The sequence below is a fragment of the Rhopalosiphum maidis genome, chromosome 1 (assembly GCF_003676215.2).
Source record: "Rhopalosiphum maidis isolate BTI-1 chromosome 1, ASM367621v3, whole genome shotgun sequence".
Classification (NCBI taxonomy): Eukaryota; Metazoa; Arthropoda; class Insecta; order Hemiptera; family Aphididae; genus Rhopalosiphum; species Rhopalosiphum maidis.
This window is the reverse complement of record NC_040877.1, coordinates 57,638,411-57,665,738: the sequence shown is the minus strand read 5'-3', so window position 1 is coordinate 57,665,738 and position 27,328 is coordinate 57,638,411. Positions and strand designations below refer to the sequence as shown.

Sequence of the window (27,328 nt, the reverse complement as noted above, 5' to 3'; positions counted from 1 at the left end):
AATTGTGTAGAATTATTTATTATTGAATACAAATTTAAGACTTCTGTGTACCTATTCAATAATGAATTACACTCGATACCTATTAGGTAAATACAGCAGATTGACTTATCAATATATATATTAAATCTATCACAGATTTATGATATACCTATAGATAGATTATCTATGTATTTGGAAAGGCTATAAGAGTAAGTCTTACTCAAACCGGCAATGAATTTATTATGTTATTAATTTTAATTATTAAATTACTTACTATCTATTTATAATCTTTGTATATATAAAAGAACAGGCCATTTTTATGTTCCAATTTTGTGACAACAATATTTAACTTTTTTCCAATTTTTTTTCACAGAGATGTTTCAAATACTCTTCTGAGTGTCACCACATCGCTTGATTTTTCATTTCTTTTTGTCCGAGGGGAGGGATAGGGGGGTTTGTATTTAAAGATTACGGGTTTTTAGAGTATTATTTAAATAATTTAACGATTTTTTTCACAAGGGTGTACTAAATGAGTCTATGAATAAATCACTCTCATTAATTTTATTTGTCATTTTAGTTATAAATATCATGAATTAAGTTAAATTATAAAAAATATTATGTATTACGTGACTAGGCTTTAAAAAATTTAATTATAATAAAAAAAACCAATTTATATAAGAATCGATTGTTTAATACACGAGCAAAGCGGGGTTATTCAGCTAGTATAATATATTTTATTATTACATTTTCAGTTAATACCAACATCGTTAAGTTTGTGGTATAAATAGGCAATAATATACGATTATTTTAAATATTTTAAAAATGTCATTGCGTATATAAAATATAATATGATACATAAATGTTTCAAATTCCCGCAAAAGAATAAATTCGAATTATAAATAATAAAATCCAAATCATTATTATTCGTTTATGGATATAAAACTACGTCCAAAATTGAACTTAAAATATTTATTAAAAAGTATTTTATTTACGTAGTCTTAATAATTTATTGTACCAGTATAAGCTATTTATGAGAAACACGGTGTTTAATCTTCAAGATTTAGCTATAAAAATTAAGCATTTAATAAATATTTAACTACGAAATAATTTGCAAATTTTCGTAATTTTGATGAATTTTGGTTAAAAATTTGAATTTCAGATAGTTATTAAGAAAATCATTAATATTTTTAAACAGTTATAAAAATATCATATTAAATATTAATAATAATAAATATAATAAAATAACGTAATAAGTATTTAATCTTATATTAAATTTTGAAGCTTTTTGACCAAGCAAAAAAAAAAAATTGTTAACGATATTTATTGGAAAAAAATACTAAAAAAATTAAAATTGTCAATTAATACCTAGCTAAATATACAAATTTGGAACTTAAGATTATTCGTTTTTGAATTATAACAAAATAAGTAAATTGATTTTTCTAAAAATTAGTTTTGAATAAAAATACCCGGTTTTCTCTAAAAAAATGTTCACGATTACTTTGAAAACTACTAGGATTTTTTAATTTAATCAGTTAATAAGATATCATAAAAATAATACTACTACAAAATAATCAAAATACTTTAAGCGCGATTTGATAGGCGCAATTTACTATTTTCCTCGGTCGGGGCTCCAAAGGTGTATCAAAATTGAGAGTCAACACTGAACATATTTTTAAAATTTAAATTAGATTTATTTATATTGAAAACAATTTAATTTAAAAAACGAAAAAATATGTATAGCATCACTGTTTAATCATTTTATGTATGTGTTTAAAGAGGTTTCACCTCTAAAGGCCTAAGGTCACTATAAGTTTCATGCTATACGCCACAGATTTTTCCGCGTCGTTTTGAATAGTTTACGTTTGCTGATTTGAATGATTAGTTTCTGAATTATTAAATTTTAATTGGGCACTAGAGATAGTACTATAATAATCTAAATAGAAAGGTATACAAAAGATTATTTTCGCCAGAATATCGTCGTACTATAGATAACATAACACTTAACGCACTTTTTAACGACAACGCAATAACAAATGAGAAACGGACGGCACGGAAAAAACTGTTGGAGGTCAAAGTTTTCTTTTTAGCATCATTATATATTTATATCTATAGTTATAGGTAGTCTATACCTATACGGCTATACATGATTAATTTACAATGCCAATACTTATTATTTTTTATTGACAAGCGGGTAGTATTTTAAGTAAATTTATTCATCAAATCTTAAATCTTAAATAAAATCATAATGGTTATCGATCAGAAGTATTGTCTTATTGCTGTTTTTCTTTACCATATAGCTATGTAAGGTATGAACTTCGCGCGTTATGAGTTTATGACGTTGTTTATATTTTTTATATAACAATATTAATTATCATGGTTGAAGAATTTTCTAACAGTTGACAGAGCGTGTCATAAAATTGATTACCTTTATTATGGGACATGGACCATAGACGACAATGTTCACGTAATCATTTCAGTTATACAATATTCTTACATATTTTATTCGAATATAAAAGTATTGTTGAATTGTCTTAAAGAGCACTAAAATTAAGTAAAATAAATAAATACGAATTTAAGGACAAATAATCGTTAATATTATTTTGTTAGTACCTATACAAAAATCGAAATACTAAATTATTCATTTTCTTCTCATATCAACTACTTATTTTTTTTTTGATTATGTTTAAAAAACTAATTTTGTTTTCATACTTAATATGGATATAATCCAGAGACGTATTTAGGGGGGCAGAGAGGGCTTGGGCCTCGGTCGCTAAATTTTTAGGTAAATTTTAAATTTTGGAAAGCATTTTGAAATAATAGATACGGTACCTATGTTTTTCTTACCTGGGGCGCAAAATGCCTAAATACGTCTCTAACCTAACCGCATTTGAAACGAATAATTAAATTATTATAATTTATTAAAACTGTTATCGTCGCATTCGCGTAAACTTTTATGTGAAAATTCGAGATTGTATTGCATTCAGGTGAAACAAAGAAATCATTTGTTAATTGTAAGACAAAAATTTGAGGAATCTCGCAGGTAATAACACTAATAACTAATAAAGTTGCGCCTGATGCGAATAGGTAGCGTCCGCGAGCCTATCATACATCTCTCACTAACTTAGCCGAAAACATAGAACAGGACGACTGCGACGTAAGGATCGCAGGGGAATACGGGAAAAAGTATGAACGGTGTCTGACAGTATTTCAGCCAAGCACGTTGTCGGCCGTCAGGTAACCCGCGGCGCGATGAGTTTTTGCAAGCGTATCGACAGTCTGGCGCTTTGGTCGCGCAAAACGACGGAGGACAACACGGCAGCTAGCTGTACCGACGCGAACAACGAATCCGCCTCGATGATATTCAACTACGTTAGTGGCAGAGACTTTGCCCCGGAGTGAGTGATAATAAGAGCTAATGATGCGGATGTCATCAGCAGCGCCGGATCTTATCGATGTTTCCGGGTCCGGCTGCAGACACGGTCAACGGAACGCCAGCGCGAAATTTACCGAGAGTTATATCGGTACCGCGTCACCGCACGGTCTACTGATTCACTTTTTCGTCCCACGGCAATCCCGTCAACCGAATTTCGCTTCGGTCGCCGCCGATTCCGCAGCATCGATTCTTCACCGCTCGCTACATATTTCGATCTTCGCCTTTCGTCACCAGAATCGTCATCTGTACCTTCGAAACGCACGACATCGCGCGCCTGACCATAAACTTACTCAGGACGACACTCGTCCGCCCGCGCGAGACCGTTCGCGAGAACGTTGCTAAAGTGAAACCGGTGGCTTAGCTACAGCTCTCGTCGTATCTTACACTGATTACACTGTCACATGTTTACTTCTCCTCTCCCCCACCTCGTGTATTCTGTCGTCTTGTTCGATGTATATTTTTCTTCTTATATTTAGTATTGTTGTTTCTTTGTGTTATACTTTTTGGGAGGTGGGTCGTCCTCTTTTTGGGCCATTTTTTTTTTATAAATTCATACATTTTGTTTTGGTTTTTTTTTTTATTTAAAATTCTATGCTACTTTGTTCCATTCCCATTATCAATATTGTTATATTTTTCATTTATTTAATTATTTTGAATTATAAAATGTTCTGCGTATGAGTCACGTTTGTTTATAATAGTATCTGAGCAATAATCAATGTATCTATTGATTTTAAAATTAAGTGTATTTGTTATTATATTTGTTTGTCATCATTTCATCAATATGTATTAATTTACTATATACGATAAGTTATCGAACAATTTTTCAATATTTAACTTTAAAAGTAAGAATACTGCAGTATCTTATAAGTTATTTTAAAAGAAGTCAAAATTAAAAATTCCAATTGTTTTTTAATAAACTGGAATATATAAAAATTAAAAATTAAAAAAAAAAACAGGAATTTTTACGCAAATACAGTTTTTGACAAAATCAATTTTGTTTTTTTGGAATAACTCAAAAACAAATAGATAATTGTAGTTATTTGAATTTTTGATTTTTTTTTAAGTTATAGTTTTATAAATGTCGATAAAAAGCTTAAAAGTTTAATATAAGATTCCATGTACGTTGTTCTTATATATATGTACAAATATTTAAAATAGATTTGTACAATTTAGGTACTTTTATAAACACTTTATATTCAAATTTTGACAAAAATTAGTTAAATCACAAAGATGTGCAAATTGTTTTAAAATTGAAAATTTATAAAATATAGAATTTTATAGTTAAGACTTGAATATTTATAATTGTAAAGATTTACATGAGTAGTTCATATTGAAGCCGAACCGAAATATATAAAATCTCAAAGCAACTATATATGCTGGTAAATTCTTTCTACACGAGGACACAAGTAGTAAGAAATATATATCAGTTGACAATTATACAATATACAGCCATCATTTACCTAGTAATACTAGGTAGTAGGTTTAACTTCACCTATCAAAATGTATTTTGTTCTTAGTCAACTTGGAATTTTAAAACAAAACTATCTCTATATTTAATTTTACCTCTTTGAAATTGTTTCAAATGTTCAGATGGTCTTTAAAATAACTAGAGATCTTATCAGTAAAAATGATTTCCACCCAATTTGAAACAATTTAATGAGCACGTGATCATTAAATTAAAACAACAACTACCATCTAACTCTCAAATAAACACTATAATTATAAATGTAGACACAATTTAAAAAAAAACGCATATAATATATTATAATATATATTATCATTTTTACTTTTTAGTGATTAAGTGTGGTATTTTAATCCAAGAAATAACTTTTTAAATTATAAAAATCATAAAATTTAAGCACATTGATTGCAGTCGGGACTTCAACCGCTGTTCAGGTACAATTTCAATACGTTCGTTCACCCAAAAATTTATTTGCGCACCTGTAGTTAACGAGTATCAAACAAATTATTAATTTTATATTTATATTTGGCAGATACCCGAATCACTAAATATTACTGTAAGGTCATCATGTAACTAAAAATATTATCTTTTGCAACTTATAAGACCCAAATACCCAATACTTTATAAATCTAACACTCTAGCATCGAGCATATTATGTTTTACACTGTCATAATGCTAACTGTTAATATTAGGTATTTGTAGGTACACTTGAAAAAAGTTTAATTATTTTAAAAAATCTATTAAAAATACAATGAACCAAATAGACTAGTAAGTTATTGTAAAAAAAAAGTTATTATTTAATTGTATTCATATAGTGAGATGAGAATTTTATTAATTTGTGCTCGACAAATTAGTTGTCTTGTAATTAGAGTAACGCATTAAAATATTTTTAATTAATTATTCAAGTTAATTAATCAAATCATTTATGATTATTCAATCATTGTTTCTTAAATTTAAGTACAATTTAAAATTACATAAGAATCTATTTTTTTTTATTTTAGTATGTCAGCACTCAGCACTTACAGCTATTAATATTTTATTGTTTTTTTTTGCTCTTTGTGATAACGTTTTCTATTATGTAGTCATGAACAATGACCATTATAACTATAAAAAGAAAAACGTTTGTAGCTCCTTTTATGTACAATTAAATATATACTTAATGATTGGTGGTATTATCATTTATCTATGTTTAGTTGTGTGTACCTATACACATTTTTATAAAATTGATTAACACATTTTTTATTCTCTTTATTTTTGACTTCCAAATTACGACTTTGCAATAATAGTAACTGATAGATGCAAACAAAAGATTGAACACTATAGCTGTATCAAATTAAATAGAACTGAGAAAATAGTCTTGACGTATGGCCATGCAGTTTGTAAGATTATAATGATGTAATTTTATTATATCTATATAATAACTACATATTTTTGTTTTCAAGTGAGATCATACATACATGACAAGACATACTTAGATCATTGTTTATAACGTTAAATTGTACCGCTAATTATTTTAATATAAACCTTAATTCTAATAGTTTAAACTTTAAAATATAAACATTTAAACGGTTTAGATAAATGTTTTTTCAAAAAACGCGTTTTGGTTATAAAAGTCCTAAAATTGTTTACTTTCACAAACTTTTATCTTTTGATTATAATGATAACTTGAATTCAATTTTTAAGTACGTATTGGTTTTAATATAAAATATAAAAATATGGTTACCTATCACTAATTGGTCAGTCGAGTATCCTCAATCCCGCAATTCGTATATGCAATCTACTAACCGTGACCAGGCAGAGCGCAGAGAACGTTCACTTTCTATGCTCATTTGTACTGTTTAATTTGAAAATATAATATTGTTTAGATTCAGTTAGGTTGGTGACAGCCGACATGAGTGATGAAAAACAACAGCAGATAAATTATGGGAACAAAAAAGTGTCCCATATGACCATATTAAGTTTTTAACAATTTTAAAAATAAAATGATATTAGGTATCAAAATATTTATCGTTGCGTTGTTTTATTGGGATCATTTTTCAATGAGCCAAGACTCATAAATAATAAATTTTCCATTTTATTAAAAAAACATTTAGGGACAATTTTATCATTGTCCTTACCCTGTTAATTATGATACATACCATACACAATAGTTAATAATGAGTATAAAAAATGTTCAATCAGTATAATATAGGTAGAGCGTAAAAGTCTGACATATTATACTCGTGTCTCGTTTCATGGGTACTGCAATTATTAGTTATTACCTATTACCCTCTTTCCCCTCGACCAGCAATCGCATACATAAATATATTGTACACAACAATTCTATTATTATAAATAATATATATATATAATAAATTATATATGGGTCCTACCCGAGCGCAGCCGGCCGCTATTATCATATAAGACGTATTTTATAATAACTCAACAAAAATAACCCTCACCTGTACACATTATTTTATCGACAAATAGTGTAGGGCTGTTTTGCTATTGTGTCTTACAGTTTTCTCTCTTTCGTTTCAGATTTTTTTTCCCCAAACTCGTTTTTCACTCGCAGCGTAAATAAGGATCCTTTATAACATATTATACAGGTATAAACAGGCACACATATAATAATATTATACCTACCTAAATCGTAATAGGTATGCGTATATGATTTTTTTTTCCTCGTGGTTTTCGTCCGGACCCGTCGCCCGAACTCCCGTGGGCTGTGCCCATCTTAACCTGAATATATCTTAACCTGTTGAACGGCAACGGATGAGGTGGTGGCGACGGCGACGGCGACGGTACACATGCCACACACCACATAACATTACGCGCTTGCCGCTTAGTCGGTGGCCGCATTCCGTACCGAGTACTTGTTGGTTGTGTTTCGATTGTGTCGTCGAGCGCGCGCGCGTTCCGTTCGTTAAGAGTTCGTTTTCCGATTGTTTTTATCTGCCGTTATCACATTTTGTTTTACGTAATACCTCGTTTGCGTTTGGGTTTGTGTTTTTTTTTTTTAATTTTCTCTTTGAATGATCTGAAACTGCAATTTTCCCATCCCTTGTTTGAATTCAAATGCGTAAAAGGTGACCGGTTGAAAGACCAGCGGGTTCGCTGTGTCCCGCACCGTATAACAAGTGAGTACGTATACCTATATAACGTTTATTGATTTATTTATACGTTATTTCTCATTTCACTAAATTAGCGGCACACATCGATATATGCATATTGTATATTTAAATACGTAATGCACTTATCAGGTACCTATATCATAATTGGCTTAACCGCGAAAACCAATACCTTTGTCAATTACATCTATGGTTATTGGTTAAGGTTAGACCATTATTGTTACCTACTTTTAAAACTGACGGTGTGCCTCTAGTATATCTAACTATAAATAAGTTTTTCTGTAAAATAAATAGCCTGCATTTATATTTATAACTATAATAATAATAATATTGTCAAGTAGGTACAAATCAATAATTTATATTAAAATCGTGTTAACTCATTATGACACTATACATAGTTTTTTTATTTTAAAAGAACTTACAATTGTATAATATAATCGTCGTATTTTTGCCTATATTCAATATTTATATGTATTTTCCTGAACATTTACACAAATATATTTTAATTAACTCACTGTCCCCGCCAAGGAATAATGTACAAATAATTACCCTTGAAATTGCCGCACAGGCATTGAATGTAATTCGATATGCTTACATTGAAGTTACATGAATGTTGACAATCGAGTCGTTACACATTATACACTTTCAATAATTGTGTATATGATACGTTCAAGTTTACCATTTAGTTATTGAATGCAAAAAATTGTTGTGATATTTATTACAAAGAGGTTTTTTTCTATTAATGGTTTTTGATATATTTAATCGACATTTTAATTGATTTAATAGTTTAATAAAAAAATATTGATTCTTAGAAAAATGTTAACTAAAATAGGTAACTGTACACACGTAATATAATTAATAAGAGAGATACTGGATAAGTTTACTTGAATATAATTGTAACATAGTGAGTACCTATTTTATAAAATGAAGTCAAATTCGAAGCAATAATGGTCTATGTTACTATAATAAGGTTATAAATAATATTTTTTCCTGCCTTCCACTTATCATTATTACCACTTTTAGTCGAAAATATTATTGTTTATCAAAAATAATATAGATATAGATTATATATACTAGATATATGTATGTGTGTGTGTGTGTTTAAGTGGATGATAATGGATCTTCTTTGAACGTAATATGTTGTTTACATAAAGCATGTACATATTTTCATAGTTAAAAGTTATTCAGTTAGGGATTGAATGAATTTTAATTTTTTTTTAAGTTTTTAAAAATATTTATATAAGAGGAGGTTATGTGGTTAATTCGATTAGTGCTGGGTAGTTTATTTGATATACCTCGTTGAATCTATGTGTTTAAGCTTAATGATTTTTTTGGTTTGTTCTAAAATCATAGTTAAAACAAATATTATTGTTGTGTATATGATTATAATGGTAATTTAAAGTGATAATATACTATTTATAAAAGGTCAAAGTAGGTGAATAACAGATTTTTATATTAATATGGTTTTTTTTTTAGTCCAATAAATATAGCAAATACATATTTTAATCAAAATAACTAATAAGTAATCTCTTTGTAAATGTAGACTGTAGATGCATATTATACATGTTAAGCGCCCACTGCATGTAAATTTTTTTTTTTTTTGAATTTTTTGTACCTTCTATACAATATATTATATAGTAGAGTAGGTTAACAACAGATGATTTTCTTGATTTAATATTTGAGACTTTTTACACCTACCGAGTACGCGCATAGCGTGAAATTGTTTAAAATAACATTAATATCCGCACAGACATATATTTCTTATTGGTAGGATAGACAGTAGGCACTTAATATTTTTCACCTTCTTAGAACTTAATTACACACGAATTTGGAGCTAGAAAATGAACTAATTATTATGGATAAATTATTTAAATGACAATTTTTTGAGAAAAATATACATTTATACATGTAATTATAGTTAAATAAAATGTATTATTTTGTGCTGATAGGTATATCAAACTGTGTATAGTTTTCAAGATTTTTATTACGTTTTTTTTTTTGTTTATAATCATACAAAACCTAAGAATTTTAATGTTGTTGTGGGTATTTGTTTGATTCAAATTAATTAACTGATAATTTGTCAATAGAACAATACGTAGGTGACGAGAGACTTAAACGTCTGCATTCTGGTTCAGTTATCCGATTTTATTCAGTGCATACGGTTCTTATATTCTGCTAGTCTGAAATCTAACCGGTGTTGTTATTTTTATAATCATTAGGTGGGTACTATAATATGTATGTATAATATATATGTATATTATGTATGTTATGCATATACGAGTGGAATTCACCTTGTAACCTGTTGGCTGACCTTAAAGTTATATATATGCAAACCGCTAAAATCTCGACCCCTCCTTTACACTATCTGACTATCGCTAGTAATTTCATTCTCTCTCTTTTTTTCTATTCGATTATCTTATCTATTAAGTGAAGTGGTAACATGGAGGAATTCTATAGGTACTATTAATTAACTAGAACTAGTCAATGGAGTTAAAAGATGATGAGTTTGATCCGCAATTCATATATATATATATATATTTCTTACACGTTCAACTGGGTCAAGGATTTGTAAAATCATTAATGACCTGTTATTGTAGTACTTTTACCATAATTGTATTTATTATTATTAAAAAGTGCTATACATGAAAAAAGTACATTGAATTCACATTATTCGATTAGGTTGGTATATGAAATTATAATTTATTTTTCTGCGAAATATTTATCTTATTAAAGAAACCGGTCGGAAATAGAAATGATATTTTTCAACTCGATTTTCAATTACAATTTTCATGAATGTTATTAACTATTAAAATTCTAAAATTTAACAATAACATTAGCGATAATGCTTTAATATTTATAACTAATCTGTTTGAATATTTTTATTTTTATTTTTTTATTTAGATATTTAAATGTATACATATATATTTAATTTAATTTAAAATTATATTATTGTGGTATAATTATTATTTAGGTACCTACTTTATTTTGTACAATCATCAATCACTTTCGACATTTCCTAAAGGCTAAAATACGGAACTTACGAGTTAGAAAATTATAACGATAAAAAATCAAAAATAACGGTTTGATGGTTGTAATTGTCTTAAATAAAAAACTATAAAATAATTTGTTCATAGTTAATTCATCATTGAAGATTATAATAATATTATGTTGTAAATTATTTTTTGTGTTAATTAATACTGTATATATATAAATCACTTCGTATTTATAGTTTCTTTCGAAAATAATTGTTTAACATATATTGTTGGAGTTTTAATATATATATATATATAATATAAATATAAAATCAAAATATATGAAATATAAATAAATTAAATATAATATACATATAAATTTATAAAATATCAAGTTTAATATATTCCTAATATCCACCCCCGAAACGGACATATAAATTACTACATTGATTACTCACTGAAAGAGAATAAAACAGTATATATTTTAGTTCAATTGCACGGAACGGTAACTAAATGACGGATGTAAATAAAAAAAAGTTTCTTCAGTATTATAGATATTCTAATTTAGTTTTATTACTGAAATTTGTCACATGGAACTGATTTCACCTTTTTTCGTGGATTGAAAACAAATATTATATAAGTACTTTTATTTTAATTACAGCATAATATAGTAATTAATACAAAACATTTTTGGTCTTTTCCAGGAATTGTTTTGTTGACGTTTTTTTCCGATCTTTTACTTTTTAAATAAGGAAATGAGTGATAAACTAATAACCACTTTTAATTAATCAATACTTGTCTTTTCATACACTACGTAGGTAACTACCCACTTCAAAATTAATTTGTATCAATACCGAACTACTCTGAAGGTTATACCTAAGCTTAAAAAACCTCAATAAATCAATATTTCTTTTGATTTGTTAAATTGGTTACATCAAAGCGGTTATTTCGTACAATTATGCGAAGGACTCTTCATTAGTTCATTATTTTATGTTCAATTGTTTAGTTTATGTTCAAGAAGTCGATACGGTTTTGTTGACAAATGCATATCTAAGTGTCTATAGTCAATAAATTAATTTCAAGGATTTATCTAATTATATTTTAAAGTGAAACTGTTTACTTTACATTAGAAATTTAAATACTTTAAAGTTAAAAGTGATATATAAATTTATTATTTATCTTTATTGAATAACAAAATAATCATTTAAAGTCATAATGAAAAAATAGTTTGATCACAATTCATAATTAATAATTATTGGTAATATATAATACTATATTAGTATATTATAATATAGTTATATTGAATGTTCACTTTATAAGATTGTATTTCGTATAAGATCTAAATAATTTAATCGAAAAATCCTTTGACAATAGCGAGTCGTGATATGGATACATAATATACACTTCATAAATACTTAAAGTATGAAATTATTATATAGTTAGTCTGTACAGTTTTATTTTCCATAATGCTTTATAGTATTGAGTTAAATTTAAATTCAATAATAAATCATTACACACGAAAAACGATTTTGTGTAGAGATGGTCAGTCTATATTCTTAGAGATATTTTATTATATTATATTGCTATTAGTAATTTATTTTTCTATTATTAATAAGCGTATTTCTTAGTGATTTTAGTGATTAGTCAATATATCTATGGATACCAGATAAAATGGAGTAAATTGTGAATAAGTTTATGATATAAATAGCTTAAAACTAATCTAAATATTTTTTAAATTTCATTGTGCATAAAAAATTGTAACATACGTTTCTAACACATATTTTTCATTAAATTGTTTAGAAACATATTGTTTTCTCAGCAACTTTATACTAAAACAAGATTGTTACAGCGGAGTTTATAATCAATCGCCAGTTATATGAGAAATGTATATATACATTTGGCTACCTATACGTTATCATCAACTCTTGACTGGTATTATTTTAATGTAAGGTTGCGTACCGTGTCAATAATTAAACTAAAATATTTCAAAGGAATGTCATTGTTATACTATAGTAGGTATCTGACATATAGTATGACAACTGTATTTGCACAGTTTCGTGCTTATAATTCATAATCTTCAAGTAAATGATTGAAAAAAATAAATGGTATTTTATTAAAAATATTTTTTTTTTTAATGAAAAATAAGCCTTTAATAAGAATTTGTATCGATAATGTGAACTAGAATAATATCGTGTACAATATTATTATTACTTATATAATAGAAATAGATGCCAGATGGATTGTGTTTATATAAATTAATGACTATTAACATCAATATTAATTAATAATATTTTATTCATTTTTTGTATTTTATTAAATATTAATATTGCTATATAAAGGAAACAAATATAATGGGTCTTCGAATACCGTACAAAAAAAGGTATGAATTGCGGAAACGTTTTTCATACCAATAAATTTTATAAAATAAATAATAATTTCTATTACCTATTTACTTAATGCTAATGTCATTTTATAATAATATTTATTTAATTTAGATAAACATTTTTGAATTAAATTATATTCTCTTAGTGTCAAATATTTTTAATGTTTTCCTGATACTCTGCTGATATTACATAAAATTATTCGTGCACTGCTTACATTTTCCATACAACATCTCCTCGTAAGCGAAAGTATCTAACTATCTTAAAAATCAGATTAATCTTCATCATTGTGTATCCTAATGATGATGCAACTACTATCTACTGACTTGTAGAGTATGGATTATGCACTTAATCAGTGTGTTACAACAAATGTTATTTTAATACAGACAAATATGTATGTCTGAGAAAAATTGTCGGTTGTATACGACTTGATTAATCTTTTTTTGAGGCAGTAAAAAAGGGACAATAAGAATTATAACGTAGCCCCTAGAATAAACCACATCTACGTGACAAATTGAATTCAAATTTTCCACGTGGTAATAAAAAGGAAATAATTCAGTTTTATATTTTTCTAGCAATTTTTTATAACTTTGCAAAGACCCACAGAAAACATACAAGTTACTGATATATTATTTATGAACAATAATTTGTTTTTGATGAATGGTTATTCAAATTTTTTTTTATCTAAATCGAACTCTAGTTAGGATTGTTTTTCTTTTACATATTTGCTAGGTATACCTACCTACTGATTTTTCATTACTTATAAATAAATAAAAAAAAAAATATCCAATTAATATACCTATCAATAATAATAGTCCATATGTTTATTAACATATGAAAAAATTTAAAACTGTTTATAAAATTGTAAGATTTAAAAAAATTATTTATTTTGTATAACATAACATTTAATCAATATTATATTTAAGTTTTTTTGAATATTTTTCAAACATTGATTACTCATTTTTGAAAAGATATTACGAATTTTTAATTTTTTCACTAAAATAATAAAATAAGATCTTTTATTATATTAATTTTTCTACACTTTCTCTATGGACTCTTGTCAACCATAATAGTCCGTCTTATTTTACCCGAGTCTTTTATTATTTAATAAAAGAGACGTTTCATTCACTGCTTACCTCTTGGCCCTGAGGTTTAATACAAATATGCCGAGGGCTTGATCTTGAAATTATTATTATAGATCATAAATTGAAGTAATAGATGATTTTCAAGGTCAAATAAATCATTACTTATAGAACAAAGGAAATTATACTTCTCCTCTAGTTATTTTTTATTTTTGATATCGATATTTTTACTCATTCATTATTGTACGATTTACCATATTCTGATTAAACTTTCTTTTTATTTTGTCTTCGTCTCAATAAATCATTTTTGTTATTTTGTATGTATATTAACCCTTATCTGAGGAATATTTTTTGACCTAACGATGTAATTTTTATAATTTTAATTTATTGTAATTTTGTACTTAATGCTCATGTTAGAATTAAGCAATCTAAATCAAACTACAAAAATTGCTTTACACCTATTCAAACATTTTCTTCTTGATTTCTCAGTAAAAACTAGAAATTGTAATTTAATTATAGTTTGTACTTAATATCATCATCTATATTAGAATTAGTATTTTCACTGTGTTTCGGCGTATAATATAGGAGACCGAATACATTTGCAATACAAGGCACGAACTTGCAGACAATACACACCGCGTTCTTAGCTTCTATAATCATAAAATTGTGTCACACACACACGTTTAGCTGGATGATCAATCTTTTATTTTTATAATAGCTAGCAAGTAAGTGAAGGGTACAGTTATTGTTCTTTAGGTATTCCCTTTAGACGTGATAATAATTTTGAATGCTACAAGCCAAATTTAGATATGAATATATGTATATAAAACAAATTAAAAATCTATGTAATTAAATAAAAATTGATTATAATTTTTCTTCAAATGGAAATGTATAATATGCAATAGTGCAAATAAGATATTAGTAAACAAATAACAATACGAAATGTGTAGACTTTTATTTGTAATTAATTTTTATAAGAATTTATTTAAATAATAAATAAATATTTAAAATATTTCATTAAAGTTAAAAAACCCATCTGAGTATAAAATTTATTTTTATTTTTCACATTAAAATGTTCTATTTTATTACTGACTACAGAATTCAGTTATCAATCGCTATCAATATAGTTTACATATAATAAAATTATCGTTAACAGATGATCAACAACATTTTTCTCACATTATTCATCAAATTACGAACTTCGCATAAGAGCACTTTGATAAACTATTAAAACGCCTGTCCAATTCAGTCACAATAGCCGCCATAAAAAAAAACTAACCATAAAACTTTATTTAATCGCTAACAAATATTTAAACTCCCAATAACGCATGCTACTTGACGTGTTACGGTACATCGATTTAAGTAGGTATCACAAAACAAGCATATTTTGACTTAAACGTGATAATGCATTATATTATATACACACTGTTAAAATGATCCATCATTTTCGGTTTTTTTAGAAAATTTTTCTAAAGAAAAATATGTTTCCTGCAGTATTGCAGTAACGACACATTTCAGATTATTATCTAGTAAAAATGATTAAGAAGAAATTGGGTGATCTAGTGAACTAATTTCTTGAATTGTGATTTATGACACTATAATTGGTTAAATCTACCCACAATAAGATTGGGGATCAGCATGAAAAATGAAACATTATTGTGGTTACAGAGGTAACGAACGATTTAACCACAATTTAGTTGCTTGTCTAGTTTATTATGTAGATCGGCAGGGTATTTTATTTTCTAAATCGATTATTCACCATCGAGTTTCGTTTTGTTCTGAAAATAGTAATTCGCATTAGCTCGAATACTTAACGGATGTTCATTAAGTCCTTAATTATTATTTTAACCGCATAAAATGGAATTTATTTAAACATTTTTACGTATAAAACTGTTTGAATTCTAAGTATCACGTCACCTTTCAAAATAAGTAAGTACTAACACTAGGGAAACTGTATACTAAGTGACTAGAACACAAAGATTATCATATCTCACATATTATCAATATATTTAATCACGAGTTCATGGTTGTCAATTTTCCATCGTATAAAAGTGAATTACAGTGTGAATTAAGTTTCATTAAGTAGAATTGTATACCTATGATTAATATATTGATCATTTTAAATTAGTAAATACTATTTTAATTTAATGAAAACATGTTTTATGCTATATAATATATTAGTATGGCACATTGTTGTAAAATTACATTTTAAATTGTATCTTAAATACTTATAATTTTGTTTAAATATTGATTTGTATTGAATATTTAATTTTTAATTTTGGGTTATTCATTTTATATGTCATTTAATTTTTTAGTAATTTCGTGAATATTAAATTTAAATTAAGTATACTGTATACAATGGTCGTGTTGATGTGCTATATAGAAATGATAAAATATTTAATTATTTTTTTATTATTTGTTAATAGTTATATTTTAGGTAAATAATGAATAAACATTTAAAGCAAGTATTCAAAGTTTAAATACTTAAGTTACCAATGTATTTTTTGAAGAAAAATAATGACATAATAACATATAAACATATAATTTTTATTTTGTCAAAGAGCTTGGCCTTAACCTGTAAAATAAGATAAATAAATAATATTCAGTTGTACTATATATTAATATACATATTTCTGGGGTAACGCTATAAGGTGACTTCCACATTCACGTCTCCTCATTCCTTCCATAGAATTTACTTATCTTACATACATTTTTGTATTTTAAATTTAAAAAAAATTAATTCATTTAATATTACACATTTTTTTTTTATCAACCTATTTTAAAAGTATTACTATAAATAAAATATATCATTATTTATAAATACAATTTCAAAATATTCTTTACTACAGTTTTGCATACAATAGTAAATATAGCTATTGATTTTATAATATATACTATATAGTATCTATTTATGGCATAGTAAATTTTATTTTAACTAGGTAAATAATAACAATTTTTAAAAAATGTATAATATAATAATATTACTTATTATTATTCGTCATCTCATTGTCATAATATTAAACTCAAATATATTGACTATATTATTATTACTTTCACATTAAAAAATAGAGAATTATTCTTTATCGAAGTTATGTTTATATGTGCTATTCACATATTTTATTCAAAAATAAATCTGTTTAATTTGTTTGGTAACGCATTCGAAATTCCAGAGGTCAAACTATACTTCATCAGTCTATTTTACATATAAAAAAAAAAACATCGTTTTCATGAACATGTTTGACGACTGTTTGGATGTGGTCTTGACCCTAACCCGCTGGTATTTATTATTCCAAATATTGGTACGTTTCCAGAATTGTTAAAGTTTGTAACATATTTACAATATCATTTTTTTTTTAATTTCAAGTGATAAAAAATGTCGACTCTATATACTAATATCAACATTTATATTTTATTTTTCAATTTTTTATATATATTATGATACATTTTTCATTTTTTCATTATTCAAATCAATTGCAAGTCATTTTGAAATTATAAATATACGGCGTACGCTTAATGTTCTTGCATTATCACATTTAGGTTTTGAGCAATTTTGTATTTAAGAACAATCATACTTATTACCTATAAAATATAATAATATGCAATTTTGGTCGAACTAAATTACTTTACGTAATAAAAAAATTCAAGGATACAATTTATATTATTATTGTGTCTCGTGTAATATGATAAAAAAAACGACTATTTAAAACGGCTCATACTTAAATTATTCAAATTGCAGAGTAACGTACTTATGTTATGTAACTTATGTGACAAAATATGAAGTATTTATTTAATAGTTTTTTAATTGTTTTCACAGGCCTTTGTATAGGTAAGACAGGTCCTAGCACAATACATATGTGTATTATAATTTATAATGCATTATAGAACACATTAAGCACTTGATTTTTATAGTTTACCGAAATTCTAGTTGACATTTGGTTTTTATGCACATTGTATAGTGTAATTTTCATAAATTTTTCTTGTCACGCGTATAATAGTATACTAATTTGGCATAGGAAATAAATCGAAAACGCATACCGTTATTGATTTACCATATTCCCTTTTAATTTTGATAGTCACTCAACAGTCAACTTATACATACAATTTTACTCATCATCCGGAAAATTACTTAACGCTTAGAAATAATAATCGTCTAGTTGTTGTCTGGGTCTATAGGACACTGCACTTCCCGCTTAAGGTTTTACTGTACCTATAGGAGTTCTTGGGGATGACGAGTTGGACAGCGTTGAACACATTGATACGTGACCGTATCCGATGAGAGTACCACGGCGGCGGACAATGGTTTTGTTCACCGCCGCCGTGGCCGAATTTCGGTTGTCACACATCATAATATAACCTGACGCAAGAACTCGATCAGTTATGTATGTACGTGTTATAATAAATTCAACATAGACTACTATTCATCATCATAACGTCTAAAAATTTTAAGAAAATTTGTTTTTTTACAAACCACCATAATACATTTTTTTTGTTATTTAATTTTTAAGTATGAAAATCATTCCATAAAAAAATACTAGGTACATGATTATTGTGGTATATTATATTTGTATAGATTTAAAGTGAGTGTTTTTCGTTTGAGTATCTGATAAAATATAATACATAGAAATGATTGTCAAGCGAGACTAACATATAGTCGAATTATTTATAGCGTATAGACAAAAATCTGAAGTCGTCTGAACACGTAAAGATCTATCAGCTTGATCTTAGTCCAAATGGCCATCATATGTATATTTTATATAGGTTGTAGGTATACTCGTTTTCGGTGTTATAACACACCAATGAGTACCTATTGCTCATCGTCTGATTTTTCGTGTGGGTATTCATGGAAAGGGGTTTTTTTAACAGGAATTAAACGTCTAGGCCGGTTTTTTACATTCCGACGACATCATCGTTGTTAATGTTTTTTTTTTCTCATACGGTATATCATTACAAGTGTGTGATTGACCCTCGTGAACACGTAAAACATTAGGGTGGAGTGGTTTTCATTCAATACATTTGTGTCTTATGATGAGTGATATTATTCATCAGCCGCATGTGAGTAATAAGGTTTCATATATAAATCAAGTAAAATAAATACCTCACGTGCATCTAGTATTTAATCGAAATAGATAACCAAACATTTTCCAGTGATTACACATAGAATATTGTCATTTTTCGTGACGCATCAATTGCGTTAGCTGTTAGGTCTGTATAATATATACATCATAATGGTACGTTAGTATACCATCCATAAAATACGTACATTATGCAGTGTACCTACATAATACGCTCGTGCACGTGTGCAGTACTGCAGTCGCCGTGTCACTATTTTCCATATTATACTATTCAGTATTCGTTTATATTTTTCACAAAACCGTTTAATGATTATTCTATGTTTTTGACAAACTACAGTTAACACAAGTCAAATCTATGAAATGTTTATATATATTTATATTATACCGTTTTATTGTAACACAATATCTGCAGTGGTGCGGTAATCATGAGATTACGTTGCATTTATACGTAAACTAGGTGGTGTTTTATACTGGCCATTAATGTTTTCAATTATTAATCAGAGTTTTTGAGCCATTCTTGAGTAACAATAAGGTAACATAGGTACTTCATAAAAGTATTTAGAATGAATGACTGTATAATTATCTTCTCGTATGCGCTCTACCGTGGTAAACTATAGTTATATTTATACATGATTATTTAAAATTATTGATATTCCATTTATCTTGAACGTTATTTGAACTTTACTTATCTATTACCTAATTGCGGGAAAATCATACGCACGACTAGAGAACTTAATATTATTTTTACTTTTATCTAATCGTTTTCTGATATTACCTATTTTATTTTATTACATCCGTATTTTTTTCTATAAATATAATATTATAACTTAATACAAAATTAGCTTGATAATTTCATTATTATAAACATACGAAGAAACGGTTACGAGTTTTTTAGTAGGGCATATTCAATACATTTTTAAAATACATGCTTTATGTTATTTAGTACCTATAATTGTCCTAGTTTAAAAATATATGTAATAGACAATGTACTATTTAATCATTAACTTATGTCATTTTTGTAATATTACTACAACTGTAAACATTTTAACTATATTAACTTGTTACTTCATATATTTTTTAATAGTAAGATTGGTGTAATTATATAAATTAAATATTTTAATTTTGTTTTATAAATCTAAGCTATACACATTTTATCAAATTGATAAAAGATGTAGATAGTCAATAAAAATATTAAAACTACTTAAGATTTATTGCTCATAAATTAACAATAGCTTAATTTAAACCGCAAAAAATATTTCTTCATTATTAATATTAATAAAGTGTGCAATTTAATTCAAAATTTCTTATACCTTAAATATAATTACAAATTTACTACATAATATTACAACATTTTTAACATGTAGGTATGTTATATAACTATGCAATTTAACTAAAATAAAAACAGATATGCGTTTGATAATAAGATTCTTATTACATTATATTTAATAAGTATAATATACATTCATATTAAATATCGTTATTGTTTGTTTTAGATTTTTTTGTTAGCTATCGTAGACCATGGACCTTTTACCAATACTAAATAATAAATATACCTACTAAAATAAAAGCATTCAATATTTCAAAAATAAATATCTGAATTAGGTATACCATTGAACACAAAAAAATTATACATCATAAAATAAAACTTTATTCTATTCTTGATCAGTGTAACAAATAACATATTTTCAAAGAAATTTGATACTTTTAAATAAAACTCCAAATACTATCCAAGTAGATATGTATTTTTGTAGAAAATATTTGTTACGTTTATAAAAATGTACAACCTATAAATAAAATATGAGGATAACCATTTGTTTTTAATTCATATTATAAATATATTTAATATATACACCTATATTATGTATATTCTAATACTTATTATTCATTATATATTTGACATTGTTGGGTATAATATGCATTTCTATACAAACATATTTATTATTATTTATTTTTATTTTATAATATTTATTCAATTGTGTCGTTATTAAACACTAGGCTTATTGATTCAAAACTAGGACTAGAATACTAGATGGTCAATCACCATGACATTATACATTTAATATTAAGCAATTTGTGCAACGTATTTAAACACTGATCGAATTCGTTAATCAATAACATAATATGTGTTTCGTAATTTGTCGGTTGCCACTTTACAATAGTGATATACATTTTCTTTTTCAGTTATGATTTAACAGGATTTTCGCTTTCCAAACTGTCAATACGACCTTGCGGTTTGTTCATTTGCGCGTAATTTTATTATTTGAAACATTAAAAATAATCGGTATTTTTATTAACATAAAAATAATATTATTAATATTAAACTAAATCATTGATTTTAAAATATTAATATATATATATGTGTGTATATTAGTTTATTTTAAAATTAATGACTAAATAATATATGTCCCTATTTATTTACGGCTAATCGGTTATGATCTATCCTATTTATGAACTCATAAAACATTTTTTAGTATAGTTTATATCGATTTATTCGATTTCACACAATATCTTGATATTATTACTAAAAAATCGTTATTTTCAGCACTAATGTTTTTAAAATTCGAAAATCTCCGACAGCGCACTAACATTATAATAATGTATGGGAAATTATGGTAATTATTGTGAAAAAACAAAAGTAAAAACGATTTTTTACGATACAATATATTATATACAGACAATAATAAAATATTATATTATTATTATCTGCGGTCATGTTATTATAAGCGTGTTTCACGTCGTGGTCATAACTCATAAGACGCTGACGATCGGAGGTAAAAACAATAGAGAAAAAATGTGAACAAAATACACATTTCACAGTGATACCAGAGTAAATGCGGCATATTTATAGTTTGGTACCCGAAATTACTCGAGTAAATTGTCATATGCTTAAAACATCCCAAGGAAGTGACAAGGATGACGAAATAATAGACCTCCAAAATTCGAGAATCGAAAAATACGAAGGAAACAAATTCTAACTATATTGTTAATAATTTGGGTACAAATTTACGAGTTCGTGAAGATCGGTGAACATTTTTTACTGTTTATCATAATTTCGTGTCGTTTCTCGAAAACCCGGCAAACGAACAAACGTGTAAAAAGTGAAATTAAACCAATTCTGGTGTAAAAATATTATGTAAATCGAACGATTTCTGTGCGCTAATCAATGTAACGCCGGAACGGTATTGTACTTCCCGTACTTACTGAAAATCATCGATATTACGCACGTACTATCATGCGAAATACCTTGTGCCGTTGATAAAAATATTACAATCATTATTACAATCAGAATAATTGTTTGAACATGACATATTTATAATAACGATTTTTGTGGCTTATTATTATCCATGTGTCCGCTACCCATCACACACACCATACACAATACACTACAACAACATGTGGGTGCGATATTTTACGTATTCCATTTGATTCAATTAAAATATTTGTATCGCCTAACGTGAGCCTGTGATGCGTTTATTCGTATTAAGTGATATATACTCAAAAAAACAGATTTTTTTTATTAAAATAATCGTACAATAATAAAATATGTAACTACATAAATATTTTAGTGTAAGATATCTGAACAGCCATAAAAATATGGAAAATGGGATGTATAAATAATATAGTCACACGTATCTCTTAGAGGCATGACAATTACAACTTAAGTTGATTTATAATGCATTAATATAGATATCACTGTGAATTATGTTTATTGTAAAATGTAAATTCGTTGGATACCATAATTCATTTTAAATATAAATGACAACTTTAACTATAGTTCCACAAATTTGATTTTTAAATATTAACTTATCTATACAATACGTGTGATTGCTGCATATTTTAAGAATAATATCTAAAATAAATATTTTAAGTTTTTAGCAGAAGTACTTGTTTTAATTTTTTAAAAGATGTCGCTGTTTTTAAAAAATCATGTTAAATTATTGTAGAAATTAATATTTTATCCATTTTTCTAATCTTGCTTGCGGAAAAAAACTGACAATATATAATCTCCATCGCCTACATTTTTGCAACGTTATAATACAATCGAATTCGTTTTAGAAAAAAATATTAGTGCAAATAGTCCGTATATCGCTCATTACAAATAAAATTAATGGAATATTATTGAATGTATGCTAAAATTATATTACAGTTGCATTAACTGGTTCACGGCCCGAAAATTATTTCGTACGATTTTATATTATCCTCTCTGTTTTCACCCATTAAGCCAGTGCACTGGCAAATGCTTTAGTCCTTTGACGATTTATATTTAATGTGATATTTTACCGTATTATTATTATATTATGCTAGGCATGCGGCACACTCTTCTTAATATTTTGCATCTGTATCCAACGTATTCAGTTGATAGGATAATTTAATACATTAGTTTATTTTTTCTAAAAATATATCTTCTTTATAGTTTTGTAATTTGCACTTGAAATTAATATTCAATTTATTTCAAACGTAGTTAACATAAGATCTTTTTGTCGTATCTTTAAATTTTATACATTTGACAGAGCAGTAAAAAATGAATTAATTCATACATAATACATTAAAATAGCTGTTTACCTATTTACTTTACTAATTATCATAATTCATTCGTTAGAAATTACTGATATTTAAATGTATACCGTTATATATTCATTTTATCTAAAAGCTAAATGACTACTAAAGTATTGGATAGGAATAATATATATAATTATGTTAATAACTAATATCAACGACAATTGTAAATTAAACACACTTAACATATATTATTAGCCATACGGCCTGCTTATTAATATTATATTATCATTTATGAAAAACTTTACAAATAATTATTTAAGGATTAAGAATATGTTCAATACGCATTTTAATGTATAAAGAAGTATGTGATATAATATAGTATGTAATAGAAGAAAAACTGTATAGGTTCTCAATAATAATTTCATTGGGAATAGTTTAATAATTTTGGCAATATTTACTTCTTTTTTTTATTAAACGAGAATCATTAAAATCGTATATAAACTATTAAAGACAACATTTGAAGGATTTTAATAATTAGATGCGTATGTTATTAGAAGTTAGATAATTTATATTAAATAAAATGACGGAATTTTTAGTTTAATTCTGATCCGAGAAATAGTGGAACAATTAATAAAAAAGCTGAGCACAGAAATTACAACAACAATTGGGGAGAGTACCCCAATGGACTATACATGAAAAATATAGGTTGTTTAAAAACGAACGTTCCACTGAGCGTTTTTCGATACAGACACGGAATATTTTATGCACATAATTATTATTTTATTCCGGCTGTACTAGACTGTATATTTTGTGATTAACAACTTTAATATAATATAATGTATCCTATTAAAGGATTGTCCTCAAAAACGAATTTTACGCACCGAATTCACGGACCTGCCAAAGTCTATGTGGTGTAATTGCCATGAAGTGATTATTTTTAATCGTCGAATTATTATTTTTTTTTCACGCAAACACTGTTTCAATGCATATAAATAATAGAAATTGACAATGCCAAACTATAATCTGTAGATATATAAAAGTGAAATGTAAATGTGGCAATAAAATACAATATAATATACATCTGAATCCAATGGTACGGAACACCACAGTGAAATAACTTTTAATTTCAAAACGAACTTTAGTCATATAAAATTGCAACGTTTTTCGTGTTTACTGTGCTTTACAGAAGTAGGCTGTATCTACAGATAATGTTGCATACACCACTCGCGGAGAACATATACTTACTTACTTACTTATTTACGAACATACATACATTGTAATAAATGTTTTCCTCCTATTACGTCGCTATAATAAGTTGACACGATTATACTGTGTTGGCAACGACTACGGATGGTGGTAATTACTGATTTTTTCAATTTTTTTCCTTCCTCGTTCGTATGTCCTATGTATAAATAACGAATGTGAATTTTTCTGCCTCGGTCTATGGAATATCTAGGTCTTTTATATTTTTCGATTATGTGCACTTATATTATACACAGTGATGTTAAAAAATTCGTTTTTCACGACCTACTTTTGGTTTCAATATACCAAATAGTATAATAGTTTACCAGTTCGGGAGCACTTCAACGCCAAATTGGTTTTGATAGGTAGTCCACAGGAAAAACATATTAATAACGCGTTGATAATGCGCATTTACTCGGAGCGTTTCAGTTTTTCCGGCCAAAAGTGCTCGCCATCAGTCATTACTTATTTACTCATAATTAAATTGCGTCATGTTTTACATAATCATGAGAACAAGTACCTTTATATTTTTATTACAGACGAAAAAAAATTGACCACAGTCATTAATTATCAAAGTTAATTCAATTGTATTAAACGTATTATGTATGTATTATTAAGTGTTATAACATTTGATTTTCCTCAGTTATACAGGTTGATTCATCAAGAATAGATACCCAATCTTTTACTTTAAACATGTGAATTAATTCAAATTTTCGAAAATAAAAATTTGAAGTAGGCATATGCATATACTCGTAATTTAATATAACAAAGGACTGCAGTGACTCCTGTAGTCCTGTAAGGGTATGTGTTGATTTTGATATTTCAATGTGTTAAGATTGTATATCTTTTGACACTTATTCCAATTGTCTCCGATCCTTAAACTGTTTAGTTTTTTTTGAAAATACTTGATCAATTATTCGTAAGTTATTCTATAGAGAAATATATTCTTTCATGTATACCAATTCGTACAAAGGCTTTTATGGCCAGGTATTTAAAATAAACCAAAGACTATTGTGTGTTACACAGACGTGATTTAGTCGGAAGTTATTTCAATTTTTAAACTGTCGATGCCAAAATGCTCATTTGCAAAATTGTCTGGTCACAATATTCTTATTGTACTCTCTTACCCTCTCTTTTTAGTTTAGTTTAAAATTAAACAAGTTGTTTGAAATAACATTAACCGCCAAGCTATACGTATGTACAAAAAGAACAATAACATTACACGTTTCACAATTTACATTATATAGGTGTAAGAGGTGTAACAATAACAATAACTACATTACAACAATATATTAAGTATACCTACGCATATGACAATCAGAAAATACTAAATAGTGATATCTTCGATTTTTAGATTCCTGGTGAAGTGCCGAGAATGTATTGATCTTACAGCGATTACGTCCTCGATCGTTGAATTTTGAGATGGATTGTTGTGCATGTATTTATTCATTTTTAAAATTTCGGCAGACATAAATAGTGATCTAAGGTGTTTTAATAAAGGCATATTAGTATAGATTAAAATGTTCTGCATCTGGTTCAGTACGCAATAAGACTTCGCCGTATATGCGTACACTTATACACGTATAGAGTGCCTACGTAATAATGCAAGACACTATTTCCATTTGGCTTTTTATTCACGCCGTACAAACGGTATATACGACCAAGATTATGATATGTTTACGCGCTATGCATTTATTTTCAAACGTCCATTGTTTCTCACCTTGCGTCTATTTCGCAATCGACGTTTAAACATAATATTTAATAACGATGACGATGAATAATTCCAGTTGCATATCATGCCGAGCCACGGTCAGTCGGATACATACCATCACATACCTCTAGGCATACATATCCACAGAAATTGTTGAAGAAAATAAACCGCACGTCGTTAACACAAGTCGGTATTATTGTGATATCGAGTCCAATATGGAAACATAACAAATATTTTATTTCTTCAAATTTCGCAATAACCATCACAACTGGCTAATTATTGATCGTGCAATCATGTAGGTACATCATCACTTCACTATAATAATAATATTATTCCCGCGCAAATAACAAACAATAATGTTGTATTTGTCAGTATTTTTTATTC

General features: G+C 26.8%; 1 protein-coding gene across 2 annotated transcripts in view; it reads left to right on the top strand.

The window, feature by feature from the left end:
* The first annotated feature begins 7,715 nt into the window (after positions 1 to 7,715).
* Positions 7,716 to 27,328, top strand: part of LOC113556032 (rho GTPase-activating protein conundrum) — a 62,852-nt gene continuing 43,239 nt past the window's right edge. The window contains exon 1 of one of the 2 annotated variants that reach the window (XM_026960746.1): positions 7,716 to 7,993. The gene's annotated coding sequence lies outside the window, so the exon portion shown is untranslated. Of the gene's footprint in view, positions 7,998 to 27,328 lie in introns of both variants that reach the window. The other variant, XM_026960736.1, reaches the window with a different exon arrangement.